The sequence below is a fragment of the Pituophis catenifer genome, unplaced genomic scaffold (genome assembly GCF_029215685.1).
Source record: "Pituophis catenifer annectens isolate HBS135680 unplaced genomic scaffold, rPitCat1.0.hap2 SCAF_1, whole genome shotgun sequence".
Taxonomy (NCBI): Eukaryota; Metazoa; Chordata; class Lepidosauria; order Squamata; family Colubridae; genus Pituophis; species Pituophis catenifer.
Window position 1 is genome coordinate 162,487,856 of NW_027256881.1, and position 24,332 is coordinate 162,512,187.

The following is a 24,332-nucleotide window of genomic DNA, read 5'->3' on the forward strand; positions in this document are numbered from 1 at the left end:
CCTGCATTATGTATTTCAGTTAATCTTTGAATGTAATGGTATTGTTTCTATTATTTTGAGTATAAGGACATGCACTGTCTTTAACAATCCCACTACTATATGACAGAGAAGGCAATCTATCAATTTTTCCAGCCTTAAGTACTGTAGATTTTTATTTATCAATAAAAGCATCTTAAATTTGGCTCAGTGGCAAACTGGCAGCAAGGTCAGCTTCTTTAGAATAACTAATAAATTCACCATTAAGTTGTTTTCTTCAAATGATAAGCCACAACTTTCTGCATGAGCTGCAATTTCTGGCCTAATCTCAAAGGCAGAAACATATAAAAATCCTTGCAATGATGCAATCTTAAGGTGCTTTTATACTTTTGTTTTGTTTTGTTGGTTTCTCCAAGTCAGTGTTAACTCCTGGCAACTGCTTGAACACATCCTTGCAGTTTTCCTGGCAAGACTCCAGAAGTAGTTTGCTCTTGCCTGCTTCCTAGGTTGAGAGAGAGTGACTTGCCCAAAGCAGGTCTAGAATTCAGAGTCTCCTGTTTATAGTCTGATGATTTTACCACTAAACCAAACTGGCTCCCAAATCTTAAGGTTACTACTACACAAACTATGGAAAGTAATAACCATTAAAGGCAAATCAGGTGGAGTTAGAAAAGTCACTTCTTAATAGCAAGAATTTAAGGTGAACCCTCAGACTACTGTATACACATGCTATCTTACAGGTGTAGGGTAGTATGTGCATACATTTCTTTTTATCCTGGAAAAATATTATTAGCTACAATGCTCCTGTCTTGCTGGGATGCAGCTTCAGCTTTCTGTTGTCTTATCCATCCCATAACTGTATCAGGCACAGGTCAAAGGGCCACATCATTTCTGTTTCTGGGGATACTTAATTTTATTTTTAAAATAAAATAAATCGTCATCAAATATACTTTTGTCATCTAATTTCTAACAATTAAACCAATGATAACAGACTGAAACCTTGTACTATTCTCCAAACATACATATCTCACTGAAAGCAATCACAGTAATGTGACAAATTCAAATGAATTCTAAAAATAAACATGCACACACACAAAGGTAATGTTAGGATTGCAGCTAAGTATAGAGAAAATCAGGAAGCAGGATATAGATAGCAGATGATATAACTGATCTTGCCAGTAAAACTTCCTGTGCTGTATCCCAGGGGTGTCAAGCTCACGTCGTCACGGCAGCGTCACATGACATAACGGGACTTTTTCCCCCTTTGCTAAACCAGGCGTAGGTATGGCCAGCGCGTGACACATCCAGCCCGCGGGCCGGGAGTTTGACAGCCCTGCTCTATCCCTTTGGCTCTACAACAACCTCTATTTGGAGGTACAGATTGATTTTATTAGTAATGTAAATATTTTTCTATTTTGTTTGTTAATAAACAATAAAACAGTTCAAATAAACAAACCATAAAGGGAGATGTTTATCATAGATTGAGAGAGACTTGGGAATAATAATATATGTTATTTATTGGCAAAACCTGGAACATTATGTTAGAATTTAGGGAAATAATTTTTTTTAATTAAAAAAATGTCTCTATTCCTACAAGCCAAATTTGTTTTTAATTTTTTCTTTCATTTCAATAATAGTTTAAAAGCTATAAGCTATAAACAATATTAAATTATTCCCAGTGACAGAATGGTTTAAACAATCTATCCAAATCTAAAAATAGTTAATTGAGTTTGTAATTAATCGTATTGAATGGTTCTTTATTCTTTAAAAATACAGTGAAAAGGTCTCTCTACTCAAATGGAAATTTGATTTATTCATTTGAGTCCTAGAATTCAAAGCTTATTAAATATGCCCCCCCCAAATAGAGAAAGATTAATAAATACTAATCAAGAAATTGCACTTTAGCATCTTCCTTAACAAAATATTTTGCAAAATTAATCAATAACAGCAAGTAGTAAGTAAACAGTAAATAAATCTAGTAAATCTCAGAACAGAATTCTAGGAAGGATGCCTTTCTGAAGAATGAAAAGAATTCAGAACAATTGTTAAAGTAGAAACAAAAACTGCTTTGCAAGAAGAACAAATAACTTTTGATGTTGGTTTGAACAATGACAAACTAGTTTTGCATTGTTGTCAAGGTAATAAGATGAACATGTCCATGTAGGTATTAGAAGTCAAGATGAACCATGTCCACAATTTCATGTCATGCCATAAAAATGGAGCCAGAATATAACTGCATGCAATTTACTAAAACAAGCAATAAAAAAACATTTTTTAAAAATAGCAGAGTCAAAAGATAAGAAAAAATCAGCAATAAACTGAACGGTAGAATGAGCAAAGGACTATATTATTGATTTTCAGTTGGTCTTTTATATATCCCAATTAGATATAACTTTTTATGACGAAACCTAGTTTTCAAATATAAATGTGAAACTTCATCAATAAGCCTGTAAAGCCTGGTGGAACTGACCTTTACATTTGACCTTCAGCCAGGTACCAAAGATTTAACCATAAAAATGAAAGTACAGTATTATACAGCAATATTGTATACTTATAGTAATTGCATAGTAAACTTAACTGTATTAATGTTTCCAAAACTAATTAGACTATATACTTAAAAGTGCATATATTCTATAGGTTATATACTTTCAAATTAAACAAGCATGACCTAGTTTCTCCCTTTTATGATGATGATAATATACCGTTTGTGTGTGTGTGTGTGTGTGTGTGTGTGTATACAAACATATATATATATGATAGATATTCATAGGACTGCCTTATTAATAAAAATGTTAATAGTTCTTTATAAAAAATCCATTACAATTTTTACATTGTAGATTTATACATAAATGAATATAATGACCTATTTTATTTCTGAATGGGAATACTGAGTTTGATAGCATTTAAAGTATTTTAAATTCATAGAATTTTATTGATTTATTTATTTAGCCTATGGTATCTACATAGAATTATAGAATCATAGGGTTGGAAGGGACCTGGCTTAGAGGTCTTCTAATCCAACCATTTACCCAAGACAGGAGACCTTATACCATCCCAGATAAATGTTTAATTAAATTAAATCTTTCATTTAAAACTAATAAAATTAAAATTAAAATTATTTTTTTCATTTAAAGGGATTGGCTGATAATAATAATCTGTTATTAATTGCAAAATTAAATTGTGTAATGTGTAGTTACAACCCCTTTGTAAACTGTACCTTACACATGGTGAAAAACATATGACTGTTTACTATACAGTATATTATGCAACCTTTTTCTCAGTTTATATTGGATTGAAGGAAAAATTAAAAGTTTCTGGAAAAGCTATGTTATCAGGAATAATTTACAAATCATTAGATTTCATTAGATTCGAAGAAAGCTCTCCCGAACGGCAGCAGGTACGACGGCCATTTTGGCAAATCACAAGCTGTGAGAACCAGGACAATAAGATTTGCGCTGGAGTGGCACAGGGACAGAGCATTGAAACTGGGTGAGACAACTTCCAATTTATATGCTAGAGATCTAACCCAAGTTAAAAAAATTCCAAAAAATAATCTCCCAGTAGCAAGAAAGCAGCGATCAGATACAGGGAGAAAGATTAAAGACCCAGAGGTGAAAGAAATGCTTAATGGAAGCTTTAAAACATAGAAAGCCTGGAAAAGATTCAACAATTACTTGAAAAGTGATTATTGGAAGAAACTGCCTTTTTATTTTTAATTCCCCTCGATCTGTTTGACAATCAGCTGTTTGACACTGTTTAATGTTGGAATTGGGAGGAGGGGAGCCATCTGGAGGAAAAGGAGCATTACAATGTGGGAACTTAAGTGAAAGTGACAATTGTTTAACACAAATAGATGAAAGAAGAGAAAGTAGAATTTACTATAATCATAAAAAAATTAAGGTTAGAAGGTGGAAGTCTATGATGTGGTAACCTAACTGTATTACCATTATTAACAATGTGTAAAAATATATTGAAATTTATAGTTTTAGGCAGTCGTGGGATTCAGCCAGTTTGCACCACTTCAGGAGAACCGGTTGTTAACTTTCTGAGCAGTTTGGCAAACTGGTTGTTGGAAGAAATCATTAGGGCAAAGAACCGGTTGTTAAATTACTTGAATCCCATCACTGGTTTTAGGGGATTGGAGATATAATCCCAGGATTGATTAAATTTGGTTAATGATTGGTCTTATTGATGTTTTTAAACAATTGGGATATTGGTTTTATGGTCAAATATTGAATGATTTCTAAAATATTAAAATACTCATGATTTAACAGGAGATAACAAACATACTGCATGAAGAAATGTTATTGAAACTCATAAGTATAATGTACAGGTTAAGGACAGAAGTTGGAAGACTAGAATTATGTATACCTAATTGTATTATTATTGCTAGCATTGTTTAAAAAATATATTGACCCAGTCAATACAGTCTTCAAAATGTGTATGGATGTTAAAGGAAAATTACAAATGAAACGTGTGTGTGTGTGTGTGTGTGTATAATTTTATTTTATTTTATTTGTAATGTAAATGAAATCAACATTGGAAAGCCTTGATCCAGTACCAAAAACATTTATACACGTGTGTACTTTTGAAAGAAGTCAGATGGACTGTCTTGTGGAGCAAAATAATAATCTGTATAATTACTTTAGAGATGCTACCAAACTAGATACCTGTAAGTGATATAAAAATAAAACACTTCACTGAAAAAATCCATCTTGGTAAAGCCATAGGAACCACATATTCTACTATCTTAATTTTTGTTCAAATTGGTCTAAACCTTTTTATAACTTTAGTTAATTCAACAGAAATATAGTATTGCTTGGTGTCTGGTTATACATTTGTTCCAATCTTAACACAAGTTCATTGGAGGTGGTTTTAAGGACCACTGCAGAATAAGCCTTTTGAATACCCTTGCCAAAATGTCCATAAGATCTGCTAGAAAACAACAAAAATTAGTAAGTGAATATTAGCTTTAATATTCATTGCAGGCTGGATTTAATAAGAAATATGCTGCTGTTGGATAGCAATTTATTGTGAGCGTACTCTACACATTTAGAGTTTAGCCATCAAGAGTTTGTACATCTCTCAATTACTGAAAACAGATGAAAATTCTATATATTAAATTGAATAGTTGAAAAAACCATCCTTTCTTTTTGTTTTCTTCAATTGGTACTCAAAAGGTTCTATTGACTCTTTAAGCAGATATTATGCTGCTATTTCATTATTTCAATGCGATTATTTTCTAAAACTGGATTTTATTGTAAACAGAAAGGTCTGTTTGTTTACAAAGTGGTGGCATTTTCCAAGATTATGGCCATTATAAATGGTTACTGAATAATTACAATGTGCAGTGCCAGCTGTACCTAACTGCATACTCATTTTGTGTCAGTAAATTCTGTATCAACCCACATATAAGCTATACTGAGAATTTTCAACTGTTAGAAGCAATGCTAAAATATGTGTTGATGTTGAAAATCCCATGTAGAAATAAATTAATTTGATATAATGCAGAATATGTTTTTGCATATACTTCTGGCAGTACTACACAATACTACTGATGCAGTATTTAGAATAGACGTGGATCTCGTTTTTTAAAATGTAAATATTTATACATCAATTGTAATATAAAAGTTGGAAAAATATTTATTTAATAAAATTGTGCTGTTTCGACTAGCAGAATAAAGAAAGAAGACAGGCTACAATTCTGTAATTTACATAATTTAATGCTAAATTAATGGATTACCTATCAGGTTACCATCTCAGGATGCAATATCTTTTGGGTTTCACTGATGGTGCCAAATAGGGAAAATTATAATTAAGTATATTTCATCTAAATCGCTTGGTAAAATAGCAACATATTTACAGAAACAGACTTTCTTCTCTAGAACTTGTAAGATTTCAAATTATGCCTCCAGAATATATTGATAGCCACTGTAAGTGCACAGCATTTAACAATGCTTTCTTTATGTTTCTGCATCAGGTAAAATCTAGTACATTATGCAATACATTTTATAGTTTATTCTATACAATTCAAAGTTATGCTTTTTTTTCTTTCCCAAAATTTTTATAAGGTCAGCCAAGTGACTTCAGAATTAGATGGGAGCTGGCTGAGGTTGATGAGTTTCTTACCAGTAAAAAAGCTTTGTTTGCATTTAGCGACTAGAAGATTACATATTTTATATGACACATAACAGATGAAACAAACTGCTGTATTCTTGTAACTGGAAATGTTTCTATTTACAAAATGGGAAAGGAAACAATTAACTCTGCATTAGAGTCCACTACACTACTCAGTCTGCTTCCTAATCCCCCAGAGCATATTTTAAAATATCATTATGCAAAGGCAGTTCTAAGACTATAATGCTGGCTTTCACTCAAAGTATTATTTGTTAATATTGCTAATACATAATAGCTTTAATTTTATCTGTACTTCTGGTATTTTATATTATTTATTCTTTTGATTAATATTAATGTTTATATATAATTGATATATTAATCATACTATTTAACTATCCAATCATCCATCTATCCATCCTTAATATTATCATATCTATTGGCCATAAACAATGGTAACATAAGATAGTATCCTCCAAGATTTAAAAATGAAAGGGATTACTATTCATTGTATTCCTTGGAATTGGTCATGGCACTCATTTTTAGCAGATTACATTCACTTCCACAAAGGTTCAGAATGAAGTATACAAGCGTGAATTATTACTATAATAAAAGCTTTTTCTATTAAATAAAATATTTCAGTGACATATTGCTAAAAATAAAATACTACAACTCAGTAGTACTCAAACAATACAAAATGTTTGTGTTGACTAAGTAAATAGTTACATTATAAACTTAAATGGTATGAAAAATTAGAATTAAAGTGACCTGTTTCTGATGAAGATTTGTGGAGGGTATAAAATATTATGCTCATAAAATGTGACCGGTAAATATTTAATTAATAACATGTATAGAATATTAATTTGCATGTATGTTCAAAACAATATTATATAAAATTATTATATAATGTAACTATTATACAGATATAAATGTAAAGGAAAAAACAAACAAAATTAAACACAAATGATAGTCTGAATGCTTTTAATTTCACATTCATATTTATCTCTTGGTGAGATTTTGAAAGATTTTCCCACACCAAAATTTATTGATGTTACAGAGCAAATCTTGACATTTCTGTGGCATTGTAAGTATTGACACATCAAAATATATTATCTTGAACTGTTTTGAAATCATTTTAGATTCTTAGGAAAACTAATTACTAGAATACAAGAAGCTGCCTTACACTAAGTGAGGTCACTGGTTCATCTATACTATCTATTTGGATTGGCAGCAATTCCACAGGGTTTGAAGTAGGTTTCTCTCCATGAGCAGTAGAATGAGAAATAATGAAGAGTGAACCTGATATATTATGCATGCAAACCTTGTACACAGGTAAATGCACAGTTTGAATCCACGCTCTTCGGTAAAGGCTCTAATATTCTATTCTTCCACTCTATTACTATGTATAGCATTTTATTATTGTTTCTTAATAACCAGGTGTTAGGAAATATGGAGATATACTTTCAATAAGCCTCACATTTATACTAATTTCCACATTGCAACTACAAGATCTTTATCTCTTATTTTTCACAGTTATTACAATATATAATCATTTCTACTATTCTAAGGTTCATCTTGCTATTCTAAGGTTTCAATTCTTGCTATCGCTATTCTGTGAATTCTCAAAACACATTAAAAGAAATGTTTGTAAATCAAGTTGCCCAATCAAGTTCAAAGATGTAAAATGTTTCACCTTTTCTCTTGGAAGCAACTAATGAGAATCTCTAAAAAGCACATGAATTTTGGTTCACAATTTATGTTTAAAAGCTGTCATTTTATTTACTCATTTCCTTTTAAAAAGAACTAGAAAAGTTCTCATTTCCATTATTATCCAAATAGAAACCCTTCTAAGAGTATCACAACATATTCTGATAACCACATCTGATATTTTACTGTATCACTGAACATTTCTACAGATAACTAAACTGCCAACTAGTTTTAAACATTTGTTCAGTATTTGTAAAGCAGCTGAGCTGTTATTGTCCATTCTCTAAAAGCAAAAATAAATGTATTTATGTAAGAATAGGATACATTAAGTATCTTATCTATAGTAAAAATTACAATATCTATGTTACTGGGAAAATAACAACAGATGTACAAAAGGCAATATAAATGGTCAGTTGGTCAACTGTCTTGGTTATTTTGTTAGATTTTCAGGAAGGAAAGAATTTGATAAGATCAGGATAAATTTTATTAATGAAATCATTTCAGGAGCCCACTATGGCAAAAACAGAGTATTGAAGCTATTAACAATGAGTGATATATTTATTATGGCATAAAGTTTTATTTCATTTATTTCCTAAATCATTATTGCTAGTTGCCACCTCTAGGATATATCAACATGGACATAGACATAGAAATGAAATATAAGAAACCCACTATCTTCTGAAAGCCTTATCAATATGCAAAAGTATGGCAGTGCTCTACAAAGCAGAAACATCCATCTATCTGTATAAATAGTGGCTAGAGCTCAGGTGGTCTTTCCCATCCTCTGCATGCAGACATAGCTCCAGTTTTTCTTCTCAGTATGTCCCAGGCTGGCCCACAGGCCTCATTAACACATGTCACATCCTTAAATGACAATATGGCCTGAACCATTTTCAAAGACTGCAGATAGGAGGGCGCTATTTTAATGATACAGCCATTATCATAGCCATTCGGTAGAGTTTCGGATATAGTAAATCCCAAACTCCAACATACCAGACAGGAGGACACTCAGCAGAGCCCGCTTCCTGCCGCTTCCCTACTTGAACCGAATTACGGCGTTTCAAAAAGAACGAAGGAAAATTTGTGCAAGGTTAAAGTTGACATCTCCAGGCGCCCGGTCTGAATGCAATCGGTGCCCTCCGGACTTCACCGTCCCCTGAGGTCGTTGCCATGGGGAGCTGCAGTGCAGTCTGTGCGAGTGCGTGGAGAAAGGACCGGGGCCGGCCAAGCCGAGGAGAGGGAAGAGATTCTGCGCCCTCTCGCCCTTCCCTCTACAACCCTCGGAAAAGGCGAGCCGAGAAGGGGCGACCACACAGCACAGACCTTGGACAGCAGCAGGAGCAGCAGTAGGCAGCGCGGTACGGCGGTCCCTCTCCCTGCTTGCACCTGTCGCCCAGTTCCCCTTCACGATGCCCAGGCTCTTCTGGGGAAGGAGAAGGAAGGATGCCCTCCGTAGGGACGGAACCCCCCCCGCCCCCCGGGCAATGGATGAAGGAGCAGCGGGAGGAAGAGAAGCAGACTCGCTTACCTCGCTCAGCCCCGGCGACAATGAACCCCGTCGACAGCGCTATCGGAGCAACGCACCGCCCCTTCTCCGCCACCTCTGCACGGCGCAGCCACCCACCCTTGCCCCGCAGCCGATGGGTCGCTCAGTCCCGGGCAGGCGCGCGCTCGACTCCCTTCGCGAGACTGGCGGCGGATCCCCGCAAGGCAAGGCAACAGCTTGCGTTCGAGCCACTCCGCTCTTTTCCCCCCTCCCGCCACGGACTGCTTTTCCGCTGAGGGAAAGACTTACCACCACGGAGGCTGGGAGGGGGAGGAGCCAAGAGGAAGGAAGCCCGAGACATCACCTCTGGAGTGCGCATGCGCGCGGCAGCCACCGCGGCTGCCCCCTCTCTTCCAGCTTTCCAGTTCAAGCGCGGAGCTGCCAATCGGGAATGGCGTGGTGGGATGTTGTTGTCCCTTCCCCTCTTGTTCTCGTCTGGTCCAGACGCCAGTCTGAGGTGGCGCCTTTCTTCCTGGGGTGTGGATATCAACACGTGCTCTTCAAGCCGAAGACGGTCGCCTGCTTCTCAGGGACTTTTACGCTGAAAATGAAGCTCTGTCCTTCTCTCGTCTCGGTAGGAAAAGTCTGGAACTGCCCAGGAAAGAGAAGGAGCCTCCATGTTCAGGAAGCCGAATTAACCCCATGCCGTGGGGCAGGGTCGGCAACGGATATTGCCTTGTGGGGCTCTTCTTGCTACTGCAGGAAAGCCACCGAAGGCTTCCTTCGTTGCGCGGATTAGAGCCGCTCGTTTCCTGAAAGGCGGGCTGGGTTCGTTGCCGCAGACTGCAAAGTAAGGGGAGCGTTTTTGAGGTCCCATTGGTGAAACAGACACTCATTTTGTTCCTATATCTGCACTAAATGTATAGCTGGGGTTCTGGACACGCCGATAAAGGGACCTTTTTCTAAGTGGATCTAATGGGATTTATTGACCGAATGATCTGAACAGCTGCCGATGGGTACTGATTCAAAAACTGAATGACTTGGTGTTACTCAAAAGCATTGTAAGATTACAGCCTTAATATGAGTGTGTGCACCCATCTTTCCTGAAATGAATTCAAGAATAATATTACAAATCTTGACAAAATGAGCGGTTTGGATGCTTTGAATTTTAGCTACATCAGAATTCTATTAGGGCATATTACTGAACCGGGGCTGTTCAGATTGATGACTTAACCACAGGAAACATCTGGAAATCCTATAATATACACTTCTTTAGTGAGTTATGTAACACTATATGTACTTGTACACACACATATATAGTATATACATGTATACAAAATGAAATAAATACTCTGAAAACTAATTCTGATAATAGTTTATGACATCGGCAATCCCTTTCATTTAGTGTTATTAATTACACTACAGTATTTTCAGATTCTAATCAATCTTTGTCCAGTTTGTCTATACATAATTATCATTCTATTTGCAATTAAGAAAACAACAGATGTCCTATTACTAAACCTAGTACTAAACCATAAGCAATGTTCCAGTCAACACCAGAAAAGTAATACTGAGACATATATGAAATTTTCCTTTGTGAATTTGCTATGGTATAATAGTTTCCCCAGTAGAATTATTGATTATTTAATAAATAGGACATTGCTTAAAAGAATGCTGCAATAATCTTTAGAATCCAATCCTGAATATTACAGATTCTGAAAGTTAAGCTGGTGCAGTTGTCAGTTTGCTTAATTTTAAAATGACAGTTCTCACTTGGATGGGAATTTCATTAACTCTGAAATCTTTTAAATGAAAATCAATATTTAAAGCCTCCCTTGACTTAAGCTCAATTTGTAATGATTTCATGGGCCTGTCAATATAGTTTTACTTTAGGAGGATCAATGGAAGAAACAATTAAATTATGCATGGTAGACAAAAAATAGATACAAGGAAGTTCTGTCTCATAATAATGGAATTTAGAGTCACCCAATAAAATACTTTACAAAGTGCATTATACATTTATAGAATGAGATGCTCCAAAATATTGTGATAGCTACTACATTAAATGGCTTTAAAGGGTATTCAATCAATTTATGGACAATAAGAATATCAATGGCTGCTTCTCAGAGTGAATACAGTTGCTAAGGGGCAACAGAAGGACAAAGGTATGGCCTTAGCCTCCTATATACACTTTTTATAGATTTTATGCCATTATGGGAAAGAGGCTAGGCTGAGTAAACTGGTCTGATTTCATGAGTCATGTTTTACACACACACACACACACACACACACACACACACACAAAACGTACATGAATTTGAATGCTATGTATTTTAGTGATTTGTCAGCTTGCAATGAAGCTAAAATATTTTTAAAATCACTGTAAACATTAGTATTTTGTATATAAATTTGTGTCACTATATTACTTATTAGTGGTTGCCATAGAGGGCATGAAAAGTCACAGAATACCCATTTGCCAGAGTATACCTCACAAGCAATCTGCTATATGTAAGTGTTTTTCTTCCTATTAAATTAGCTTTGTTTTTAAAAAAGTAAAGGGTTTTTTTTTTAACTTAAAAATAGAAGTGGAAGGGAGACTGGCAGATGGTATGGGAAGTGTTGCCAGGTTCATGAGTATCCACAGGAGCCGTGTAGTCTCAAGGATATAAATTTCAATACTTTAAAGAGAATGTATTTAATGTAATGTTTAACTTTTGTGCTGGTCTGTGATTGTAATAAAGATTGATTCTGATTTCCTTCAGGAAAGTGTATAGTTTTTGATCATCAAAATCACCATGGTCTTGTAAACTACAGACTATATAAGACCTTGTTTTTCAGTTTCCTTTAACAGCGGCAGACTAGAAATTGCACAGGACAATGAGCTCCTCCCCTCAATAGCCTTCTGCCAATTGAACAGCAGAAATTTGAAAACATCTAAAAAAGAGCAATGTACTGTGTCCAATTTTTTAAAAAAATTACTTTGTAATTGAGCAAGTTTGTAGCTTTGTTTTTAATCAGTATGTGGTAGGATTATAGATGAAAAACTTAAAATGAAACTCGATTTTCCTAATAAAGGTAAAAGTGAGTGATTACTTTGTGATTCTTGTGATCTACCTTTAATGGGCTATCTATTTATATAAGTAGATTACAAATTTTAGCTTTGAAATTCTTTCATGTAGTTAACATTTTCAGCTTTTTAAAAGCATTAAAATCATTCTGTTTTTCTGTCTTTCATCAATTCTGAAAGTATTACCACAGACTGTAGTAAATGGTTTACTAGATGAGCACAATTCAGAGTGTACTGATGATGTCTCCTCGAATGGTGAAGAATCATTTGCAACCAAATTGCCAAGCTTGGAGCTCTAACCAACAGCCCATCGTTTGCCATGTTATAAATTTAGAGGTGGATGCTGTAATTATAATAGGAGAAATACCTTCTGATTTCTGTCTATCTTTTAAATACAGAACTGTACCTGTCCATTCCTTCATCCTAGAATTGTGGTAGAATAGAATTAAATAAATTGATTCCTTCTTGATTGATAAATAATGTTATTTTGTTGTATCATGATTTAATGTATTTTTAAATATACCTCAGAGGATTTCTAGTACTATACATACTTAATCAATAAGACTTCTTTCCAATAATGGCTACAATCCAATGAATTTCGTATTATATGATGTAAAGCTTTATCTTCTCACAATCAAATAGCAAATCAGTTTAAACAGCACAAAGTATATTGCCATGTGAATCCTACTGTAATATTAAAATATGGAGGAAGGAGATTTTTAAATAACTCTATCGGATATATCTGTGCAGTTTGTTTAAAAAAGATGTGTCAGTACTGTTGGCATAAACATCATTTTTCACATTATTTGATGAGGAAGATAGACCTTGCATATTCATGAGATCGAATCTGGGTTGGTCACCAGGACCCAAGTTTTATTCCGAGTTTTCAGACTCATGTTGGAGCATATCTTCTGGGAATTTCTCTCTACTGGAATACATGCGTTGGGCTGTTCTGTGAGTCATGTTTATGTGGTGCTTTCCTATTGGCTGATTGGTATGTTGATGTCTGGCAATTGGCTGTTGTTTCCTTGTGCTGCCAAGCCCTTGGCTCCTAAATATATTTGCCTTCATTCTTGCATATTCACTTGCCAGATTTACTATATAAATAAACTTTTTAAAAATTGTTATCTACTTACATATTAATGCTGACAAAGGAAGCTTATTATATGTATAATGCTACCATTCTAATTTCTTTTATTATGTAAAATCTTTTATATGCACAAATATTCAAATAATGTGGTTTCTTAAGTTCATTACTTTCCCAGATGAAAGCAAACATATGTGTCCCAGAATAAAGTTGCAGGATCCAATCTGGGTCGGTCGCCGAGACTAGAGGTTTTAGTCTTCCGATCTTTCAGACTCGTGCTGGAGCCCAGCCTCAGGGAACTTCTTTCTATTGGAATGTGGGGAGAGAAGTTCCTGAAGGATAGGCTCTAGCACGAGTCTGACCCAGATTGGATCCTGCAACATTACCTCTCATAATGTTTGACTGTAATATAGTGATAGGAAAACAATATGTGAAAATGTCAATTATTTTAAAAAGTAGAAACTAACCAGAAAAGCCTACATGATATTACCATACAGTAGTCTACTGTCTGCCCTGTTACCATAATTGTGTTTCATATTTGAATATCATGCTGTCTAATTTGAAATGAAATACTGCAGCTGAATGCATGTGTCTTTCAGCTATTAAAAAAAGAATTCCAGTACCCAACAAATTGTCAGACAACATAGATGAGCATAGCATAGTTAGACATGTAACTGATTAAGGAAAATTTTTTTTAAAAAAAAAACTAACTGCTTTCAGTTTTAATGTACTAATGATCATGTTTCTGAAAAAAATCAAGGGATCTAGCCTTTCAGTGATCAGAGATAGAAGTTTCATAATCAGTGCAGCTCCCTTTTTCTTTCCATGTACTGTACCTAGTCCTTTTGCTTTTATATCTATTGCCTATTTCTCATTTTTTGCCAGACACAAGGTATTTTTGCAAACCTTAATTTGCACTCCTAAGATAAGGGTAAAACTTGATTAATACTTGATTGGGAGTTAGCAAAAAATATTAGAGTTGTAGGCTAGAATGGGAAGTTAAAATAACCTCAGGAAATGCAGTGGCAAATTAATTCTATTCTGTTACCATGAGAATTGTGTACATGTGTCCATAAAGTAATCGGAAGTTAAACTTGACTTGAAGGAAGAGTTACTTGTTAAAGCTCTGAATAAATAAAAACAAATCTGTGAATAGAATAAGGCATGCAGATTAAATATGTATAGGACAAGTTCAAGTAATCTCTATTAATAAAAATACTCCAGTTGATAGTATTCCACCTTTAGCTGAATACCAGCAGTGATCTTTCCTAGTCTTTGGAATATCCCACAATGACCATATTACACAACTTCTGACATTTTTTCACTGGCTGTCAATTTGTTTCCAGATACAGTATAATGTCTTACTAGTTTAAGACCCTGAACAGACTGACCTCATGTCCCCTGACAAAGAGCTGCTTCTGCAAGACTTCCACCACTCAGATGGAAACAGACAGATATAAATTAGAGGCCACCCAACTTTCTAAGTGGAAGCCGCTTATAATGTTAAAAGCAGAAAAGTAGTATTAAAAAAGTGTGCTTGGAAGCAAACAAGCATTTAAATACCAGAACTGCAGGGGCTCAGCATCCAAAGCCTGGAGGGTCTGATGGAAGTTCAATGAGTTTCTGAACAGTCTGAGAGTGGGAGTCTTATAAATTATCTGGAGAATCTGGCAGTCTCTTGGGATCAAGCTTTCTCCTTTGCTTGCCCTGTGGAACTCACTTCCAGTAAAATTCCAGCTGGCCTATATTTGGTTTTTTAAAAGACAGATCTCTCAATTGGCCTGCCTTGTATAATTTGTTTTAGCATGATTAACCCTCTTGTCAAAATTATAATTAACGTTTTATTAGATTTCTTCCCAATAATTATATACTTTATATTTTTTAAAATGTTACTAGATTTTTGGCATCTTGTAAATTATGCAGGGGCTTTGGTAAATAGCAATTTAAAAAATCTAATAACTAAGCAACCATCAGATTTTGTACAGATTTTGTACAGTTCCAGATCTTATTCTTTGCAAGGGGCTAGTTGCTAGGGTTTCTTAGAAGAAGAAAATACTAACAGCTTTATTGCCTAGTTTTTAGCCTTTGGGATATAAAATATTTTTAATGCTCTTTGTGCTATATTAGTTTGAAGCATATGGCATTAAAATTTACTGTGTGCTGTTGTATGATTGTGCTTCAAGATATGTGTTGCACTAATACTGCCAGACAAAGACAATTGGTGATGGGCACGTGATCAGTCAAATGTGGAGCAACTTTAAATTGAAAACAGGCTGTATTCTCCCATAGTCAAAGGCTCACTTCTCCCTACATCTGCTTCTACCTGTTCAAGTAACAGAATTCGTTAAACGTGTGGATTTGGATGAAAACTTTTTGTATAGAAAAAGTTATAAATTTATAACTGTTGAAGACATCCGTAATAACCCGAAGTACAGATTCTTAGACAATTGGCAATTAGATCTAGAATAGATGAAATGCAATCTCAGTAAGCCTGACATTTCTTGTGTTTCTCATCTCAATTCTGAAATACAAGATATGAATGAAATACATGAAGTACCTCTCTGTGGCATATGATTTGTCACCATCAGAATCTGTAACATAATCACAAACAGTTTAAATTGTTGGGCAAAAGGAGAACCTTGATTCTTGCAAATTAAATCATCTTTGGGAATGACTTTATTAAAACTAGATCTGAGAGCAAAGACTGAGCTTGAGAAAAACAAGTTGAACTGAATTCTTAAGACTAGAGATTACTTCTTCTCAAAGGCATTAGAAATGTACAGATATCCAGAGTACTGAATTTCTGTTCTGTTCTAATCTACTTTAGTCTGCATGGAGGAAGAAGTGTTCCTCTGAGAACAAAAAGGGAATCCAGATACAGTTATTGTTTCTTCTTCTCCTTTTCCTTCTTCTCCTCTTCCTCCTCCTCCTCTTCCTCCACCTTGATTAAGCTTTTTTTTTCCATTTTGAGCAGAATTGGACTGTCCTGCATGTCATTTTCAGGGAAATGTAACCTTAACTAATTCTAATGTATAGTTTACAAGAAATGGCTTTCTTTTATCTGTGAAAGTTTAGTAGATGTTTTACTTACTAAAGGTATCAGAGGACAGTTATATGCCACCCAGAGTTGGAGCAGTAGTGAAATGGGTGCCATAGAAATGTAATGAATGAATAAATAAATAAATAATTATAATCATAAAATAACCAATTTGTTCAAATATAATCTCTACACTCTGTTCTCACTGAGCGTGGAGTCTTCCCATGTCTCAATTTCTTGGATTTCAGTTAAAAAAAAGATCAATTTATGCCTACATATTTGAAATATAATTAGAGATGGAGAAGCCTCCACTGTTTTGTAGAAATTGCTCCATTTCAATGCCCTGTAGATAAGTATGAATCACCTACTTTGTACTACTGTGTTTCCCTGAAAATAAGACCCTGTCTTATATTTTTTGAACCCTACATAAGTGCTTGGCCTTATTGCCATGCGCTCAAAAGCCTGATAGGGCTTATTATTAGGGGATGTCTTATTTTGGGGGGAAACAGGGTATATGGAATACTAGAAGCATTTTTTCCATGTGATTATTAACTGTTTATAACACTGTGCTGAGAAAAGCTCTGGCATGTAAAGTTACATCTATGATTTGGAATACTAATTTTTAACTGCTCTAATTGGTGTAGAATGATGAGCTAGCAGATCAGTAATCCTTAAACTATTTAAATTTGGCTTAAGCCTCCTGCATATTTTCATATTTCACTTAGGTTCTTTTCTTCACAAAGCCTTAGGAAGTCAATTAATTACTGAGCAAAAATGAATACTCTCCTCTTCCTATCTTCTCAAGAGACCCATAAACTAATTATATCCTAGCAGTTAAATGTCTATGGAGATTTTCAGCCATCTAGGTCAGTGGTCCCCAACCCCCGGTCCGCGGACCGGTGCCGGGCCGTGGAGTACCTGGCACCGGGCCGTGCAGCAGCCGGGGGACATGAACGCTGCAGCGCAAAGGCTCCTGGGCCGTGCACAATGGGCCGTGCGCAAAAGCTCCTGGGCCGTGCCCCCACCCCTGCGTGCGCTCAGCGGGCCGCGGTGATAAAAAGGTTGGGGACCACTGATCTAGGTCATGGTTGCCCAAAGGTGCTTTTTCAAAAGGCAACTGGACTTCCTTTGTTTTGTCCTGGGAGATTCTAGGGAGTAGCTGTCATAACTTTCATCCTGTTTCTGATCCAGCTCCAGGCTATGTTGTGTCTTGTCTTGCCCCCACTCTTTGGAATGTGGTCTCTTCTTCCTGGGAAACTGCTACTTCACTGTAGTCCATCACATCACATCTTTGCTCATAGATTCATTCCACCCCATCATGCTTTATTCAGTAGAGCACCACATCCCTTCAATGATCTCATTTTTTCAAACCAGTGTTTTCCCCTCTACTTTTTAAAAGAATTCAAATGACGCTATCAGATTACGTTTCTAAATAGTTCTATGAAGTCAGGGTGAATTATTATGTTTTACAGTAAATTGAATATTAAATGTTATTTATTTATTTATTTATTTTATTTATTTTATTTTATTTCTATACTGCCCTTCTCCCGCAGGACTCAAGGCGGTGCACAGCCAAAATAAAACATTGTATACAAAATTTAAAAAACAATTTAAAAACAATTAAATAATTTTGGCCCAAATAATTTAAAACAACCCAAATTAAAACCGAATCAATTAAAACTGAGAGGACGGGATCAAACCAGCCCAGCTAGATGGAATAAGTGTGTTTTTAGGGCCTGACGAAAAGTCCGGAGGTCTGATATCGTGCGTAACTCAGGGGGTAGGTCGTTCCAGAGGGCTGGTGCCGCCACAGAGAAGGCTCTCCCCCTGGGGGTCGCTAGCCGGCACTGTCTGGCCGATGGCACCCTGAAGAGGCCCTCTCTGTGCGAGCGAACCGGCCGGTGGGAGGCTATTGGCGGCAGAAGGCGGTCTCGCAAATACCCCAGCCCTAAGCCATGGAGCGCTTTAAAGGTGATCACCAACACCTTGAAGCGCACCCGGAAGACCACAGGAAGCCAGTGCAGCTCGCGCAGGAGAGGTGACACATGGGAGCGCCCCGTCGCTCCCATAATCCCCCGCGCGGCCGCATTCTGGACCAACTGCAGCCTCCGGGTGCACCTCAAGGGGAGCCCCATGTAGAGAGCATTGCAGTAGTCCAGGCGGGAAGTGACGAGTGCTTGAGTGACCGTGCGTAGGGAGTCCCGATCCAGAAAGGGACGCAACTGGCGTATCAGGCGAACCTGATAGAAAGCCCCCCTGGCCACGGCCGTCATATGCTCTTCTAAAGACAGCCGTGCATCCAGGAGGATGCCTAAGTTGCGAGCCCTCTCCGTGGGGGGCAATGATTCGCCCCCAATAGCCAGCGATGGTACCAGCTGGCTATATCGGGACGCCGGAAGCCACAGCCACTCGGTCTTGGAAGGGTTGAGTCGGAGCCTGTTTCTCCCCATCCAGGCCCGCACGGCCTCCAGGCACTGGGACATCACTTCAAGGGCATCGTTGGGGTGGCCTGGGGTGGAGATGTACAGCTGAGTGTCATCAGCGTACTGATGGAACTCCACCCGAAAGCCATGGATGATCTCGCCCAGTGGCTTTACATAAATGTTGAACAGAAGGGGCGAGAGGACCGACCCTTGTGGCACCCCACAAACAAGGTGCCTCGGGGTTGACCGCTGCCCCCCTGTCAACACAAATGTTCATCATATAAACATGTAGATTATATTTCCTTAGTCTATATCATATAATATGTTCTTTTCAAATGTAGCAAGGTGTCTCTAGAATGGCATGTGAAATTGTTCCTTACTTTCTGTGTAAAGCTATTTCCTTCTAAGTGCCTCTGTCTGTCCTTCTCTTTGCCATTGTCCTTTAGAGAATTGACAAGCATGATTGTGCATATCCTTGCAGACAGCAGTTTCTGGATGATCAGTCATGGCAATATTTTAGGCAGATAAAAGTCACACCTTGAGTAATTCTGCGTTTTCTCCCAAGTATAGAGCAGAGTTGGTTTGGAAGCAACGGTAATTAAAATAATTTAATTTGATGAAAATCTAGACAATAGAAAATATATATTATCAGAGGATGCATCCATTTCAACTTTCTCCTGGTATACCTTCTTAGCTAGAGTAGGCCAAGGTCTGCTGACACACCCTCTTATTGTCCCTGTATAATTAATTGGGGGAGGATTAATTTTCTCAGTGAAAAGAAGTCTCATGCAGTGTTCTTGGAAATGACTAAGTAGACATCAGTTGAAATATTTTCCCCACAAGCTCTTTGATTTAAGATACAGGTTGGAACACCTACCTATGTGGAAATCTGGGCATGAGTCAGCATTCCTGACAGTCAATTCTGCTAGCAACCTACCTCACTTTCTGAAAGAAAGCAGATCTTTGGATTGTTGCCTCACATTATTTTTTCTTATTCATCTTTACTTTACTTGCGGTACACATGCAAGAGCCTCAGATCTGTTTATATACTTCTTAGAAATCAGTCATAAATCTTAATTCTACCATATAGAGAACTAAGAACTTTTTGAAGTAGCTATTTGACATATTTATTAAATAAATATAATGAACATAAATTAATATGCAATAAAAGATTTAAAAAGCAACATATAAAGACAGGGTCCAAAGAGGTCATACTCAGTTTTTTATCAATTCATTTTCATTGCTACTATAATGAAAACTCCAAATAAATTGAAATGAGCTGAAGAGTTCAGTATCCATTACCTGCACTTTAGGTCAGAAGAGAAACTGAAAGCTCAGGACATGAAGCTGCTGTGTGTTGTCCAGTGTTTCACAATATCATATCTTAACCAAAATTTCCAAAGTTTATTTAAAGACAATTGGTGATGGGCACGTGATCAGTCAGATGTGGTGCAACTTTAAATTGAAAACAGGCTGTATCCTCCCATAATCAAAGGCTCACTTCATGTCAGCAACTACAAAATGAATCAATGTTGCTGAAAAATCTGCCAACCATTATATTGGTTATTTTTGATTACTGGAGAAAAATCAACAGGAACCACATTCCAACCGAAAATAAATATTATGAGATGAATTGCTATGCACTAATGTTGTTTCTTTATTAGATTTATATCTGCCTTTCAACCAAGTGGTATTCAAGGAGGCTAAAAACAATGACACCAATACAACCTAATGAAATATTCAGCATATCATATCATCTGATATCTTATCATAAAACTCAGCTAAAACTAATTACAGCGTATTTAAAAATCAGGTTAGGAGCTCATAAAAATACCTTTGTCTGCTCTCAGAAAAAGTAAGAAAAGGTAACCTTGAATATAGTTGACCAAAGTCACTATCATACCACAGGGACCACAGCAACTCTCCATAATTGTCACCAATTCAGTCTTTCTGATTTGCCAACATCCAGGCCAAAGGTGGTATTCAGCCGGTTCGCACCGGTCTGGGCGAACCGTTAGTGGAAATTTGCCGTGGTTTGCCAAACTGGTAGCGACCTCTATCTGATCACACCCCAAACCAGTTGCCCAGTCCCCACTTACTCACTCTGTCTGCCCGATGCTTGACCCGCCCGCCGGCCCCACCCAGCCACTACTTGCAGAATCTAGCCACGTACTTCTGCTCACTGCTACTGGCAAAGGTAAGGCCAAAGGGCATGGGCCAGCAGGTGAGTGGGGGAGGGAGAACTGGCAGAGTGGTGATACCAGCAGTGGGTGGATCAATGTGTGTGTGGAGGGAGGGGAGCACATGGGAGATTGCTGCACCAGAGCTCTTCCCATGTGTTTCCCCAAGCAGGCCTGGCCTGTGAGGGAAACATGCAGGAGATCGTAGCACCGGAGCCCTTCCCATGTGTTTTTCCCAGCCAGCATGGCCTGCGAGGGAAGCACGAGGGAGATCCTAGCTGCAGTTTACTTGTGAGAAAGATTGGCCAGGAGAGGCAGGGAGAAAGGCCAATGGTGCTCACGAGTAAACTGAAGCTCCTAAGGGGAATCGAGCCTTCCCGCTCACAACATCTTCACCTGAAGGCATCGCTGGTAGCTGCTTCCTGCGTCAGGAGGTCCGTGCTCTTCTCATTGCTGCTCAGCCTCCTTGATGCGCAGAGGCAGAAGGTTTCTTTCGCTGCCTGTGAACTGCAGGTGGCGAGCAGCAGAGCAAGTAAGACAGCAATCTGCCTCTAATCTGCAGTTTATTCGTGAGCACCATGCTCACGAAAATGACCAGCTGGATTTACCATTAAGGCATTCAAACCTCAAATGGCACACAGAGATATAATTGCAGAACTAGAGAATGCACTGCAGAATTGAAGAAGTCAGGCGACTCTAACCCTCCTGATCTAATTACTAGAGAAGCAGGAGGTTTCCTATCAGAGAACTCCAGACCAGCGAACATCCTTGTCTGAGACTGAGCTGTTTTATTTCAGAATAGTAATAGGTACTGTTATGTCTTTTCAACTAAGTCAACCAAGTAAGATATAGAGCTCTGGCTACCATCAAGACAAGAACCTATTATACTTGAAAGTTAATTTTGTGTTCATGACCAACAAATAGCTTTAATTCCTTTTGTTCCAAGGGTGCTCAAGGATATACTCTCTCTGAAAAATAGTATAAACTATTTGAATCATGTTTACTTTTTTTATACTTTCTATTTGGGTAATAAGAACTATGTATGTATCATGCCAACATAATTCCTAATAAAGATAGTATTTAGCTTTTGTTATTTCTAAGTAAATGCAAGAGTGGTAGAATTATTAGTTCCCATAATTTAGAAACTATATTTCAATTGATGAAGTCTGAAATCACATTTGCCATTTTTAGCTATAAGTGGAATGATACCAGAATTGTCAACATGATTTTCATAATAGGAATCTTATTGACCCTATGATATGTGAAGGGTTTGTGAAGTTATGTGAAGACCATATACATACCAGATTTATCTTTCCGAGTTGTCCAATTCTGCACCTCTGTTGACTAGCCACCTCTCCTTACCTAAAAAATTGTACTACTTTTCTTTCCTTTTAATTTTGTATCACTTTTACTTTTTATTGGCCTTATAGTCATGATAAGGATTTGTTTGACTTTACCATATACATATATAACCAATTGCATATGGTTGATGAGAAACAGGAAAGGACAGATTGAAACAGAAGTAAACAAACTCTCCACCTGCTTAAGATACCTTGTGTGTCTGTGTCCTGTGTACAATTTTTATTAAGAATTTTGCTTATAACAATAACATTTATTACATTTAACCTTTAAAAAGAAAATAGGAGTAAAAGGTTTAAGAAAAAAGAAAAAAAGATGAAGAAAGAGAAAAGTGGAAACATAAAAAAGAAAGAGCAAAAAATATATGACAAAGTAATTCCAACTTTTATTACAAAGATAAACAAATTTATTAACTAGTTACCCTCTCTAAGGTTACAAGCATTTATCTTTTCGTGCCATACCCCAACTTTAATCTGTAAAAAAATACACAAGACATCATCTTTTCAATCCTGGTATCAGTAGAAAGTCTGTAAAGGTTCCCAGAAGTAATAACATATTTTGTTTTAACCTTGATCAAATAAACCAATTTTGAATTCTAATAATTTTAATCTTTTGTTCATTCAAATGTTGTCATAGTATTTGATAATTTTATTACTTTTTTGTCCCGTTATACAGAGTTCTTCAAGATTTTAACAAACCTCTTTTGTAAATCCAGTAGGAAAAAACTATCCAGTTTACTGTCTTAGTTTGTCATTTATATTTCCCTTTTAAATTTTAATGCCTCAATCAATTTCTTCTATAGATTCAGAGAAAAATCCTTTTCTAAATTATTCTCTTCGTTTGTCAAATGTAAATACATTATGATACTATCTCTATCATATCAGTAAAATTTGTTCTACATCTGTCATTTCTTAAATAACATATTATGGTCATAGTCTATCCATAAAAGCAGACATTATTATTGACATTATTGATATTGTGGCTACATAATATCTGATTCCATTCTTTAAAAATCTCTGGTAGTATTTTCATTACCAGAACTTTTTGCAACATTTTTGCAGGTTATGAATTTTTCCTCTACTCTACAAAAACTGTCCAGTTTTTGAAATCGTGAAATTGTTTATTTTTGTTTTGTCTTGCAAAAACCAAAATGGAATACATTTCCTATGGGAAGCTGACCATTCATTATAATTAATTCCAAAATCTAAGTTTCAGTATTCCAATTTTATCTGTACCCTTTTATAACTTTCCATTTATAATTTTCCAAGATCAAAATCTTATTTCGTTTTTTGCTGTTATTTCAGATTCTTTAAATTCCTAAATTTGGGATTAAAAACTTCATTCAATCTTGATTGAAGGCAGACTCACCTGGCATTTTTAGAATTGTCAATTTGAGGATCTCTAATAGTACTTCATGAGCAATTTCTGAAAATGGTTAGAAAGTGAGGTTTGTTAATTTAGTGTCCTTTTAAACAGTGACTAGCAAATTGACTGATCCTATCAACTCCTGGCCTTCAAACTTGTAGAAAACTACTGTCCTATGGTTTCCTCATGAGAATCAGTCATCTGCAGCACATGTGAGCAATCTCCCATCTTTTCCTTATCTGGAGAGTTTCCAAAGAACTGGTGTACTCACCGGTTCATTGGTTCTGCTGTCTTAAACCTGTATTCAGTTCACCATGCCCTTCTCAGAAGTCAGGAATGTGAGTTAGGCTCTGCAAGCATGCTGAATTGCGTGCAATTCACCTTTTCCTCATAAATATAAAATTATGTCCACTAATGTTTTGGGGAATTGCTTTTTGTCTGAAACCTGAAAATAATAACCATTAGTTTTATCAGTTTTCTCCAGTTTTGAGGCTTTTAATCTCTTTGTAGAATGTTCTGAATATTACACAG

General features: G+C 36.5%; 1 protein-coding gene across 1 annotated transcript in view; it reads right to left on the reverse strand.

Moving 5' to 3' along the window:
* ADARB1 (adenosine deaminase RNA specific B1) overlaps positions 1–9,387 on the reverse strand; it is a 70,977-nt gene extending 61,590 nt beyond the window's left edge. The window contains exon 1 of the mRNA XM_070956738.1: positions 9,326–9,387. The gene's annotated coding sequence lies outside the window, so the exon portion shown is untranslated. The remainder of the gene's footprint in view (positions 1–9,325) is intronic.
* Between the last annotated feature and the right edge of the window lie 14,945 nt (positions 9,388–24,332).